The sequence below is a fragment of the Penaeus monodon genome, chromosome 35 (genome assembly GCF_015228065.2).
Source record: "Penaeus monodon isolate SGIC_2016 chromosome 35, NSTDA_Pmon_1, whole genome shotgun sequence".
Taxonomy (NCBI): domain Eukaryota; kingdom Metazoa; phylum Arthropoda; class Malacostraca; order Decapoda; family Penaeidae; genus Penaeus; species Penaeus monodon.
Window position 1 is genome coordinate 13,031,440 of NC_051420.1, and position 1,075 is coordinate 13,032,514.

The following is a 1,075-nucleotide window of genomic DNA, read 5'->3' on the forward strand; positions in this document are numbered from 1 at the left end:
TTATAAGCGAAAGAACTCACAATGCTATTTATGTTGTGTTACGTGGGAGTATCTCGACTCAAATAAACTGATTAAAGTTTTGTGTAACATTTCGACGAAGCTGAATACTAAGGACTTCCGTTTTTCTTTTATTTAAGCTTTAAGGTAATTATCTTTTCAGATATATGTTCTTTTTTTTCTGGTACGCGTTGCTTAAACGATTAAGCAATACCAATGATGATAATAATATTCGTAATGATAATGATAGTAACAGCAAACTATGGTATTTCCTATTGTTACTATTGTTGTTATCATTATTGCTATTATCATTATTATTATTATTATTATCATTATTATCATTATTATTATTATTATTATTATTATTATTATTATTATTATTATTATTATTATTATTATTATTATTATTATTATTATTATTATTATTATTATTATTATTATTATTATTATTATTATTATTATTATCATTATTATTATTATCATTATTATTATTATTGTTATTGTTATTATCATATTATTATTATTATTATTATTATTATTATTATTATTATTATTATTATTATTATTATTATTATTATTATTATTATTACTATTATTACTATTATTACTATTATTATTATTATTATTATTATTACTATTATTACTATTATTAATTGTTTTTGTCATCATCATTATTATTATTATTATTATTATTATTGTTATTATTATTATTATTATTATTATTATTATTATTATTATTATTATTATTATTATTATTATTAGCATAATCATTGTTATTATTACTGTCATTATTATCATCATTATCATTATTATTATTGTTGTTATCATCTTTATTATTCTTATGATAATAATACTAATAATTATCATTATCATCTTATCCTCCTCCTCCTCAGCATGACCATTATTATTATCATCCTTATTATCATTATTATCGTTATTATTATTATGATACTGCTACTAATGATAATAATAATTATTACTATGATGGTGATGTTGACAATAAATAAGGCAATAGTAGTAATAGAAGCAATGATAATGATAATAACAATTATGATTATAATGATAACAGAGATGATGA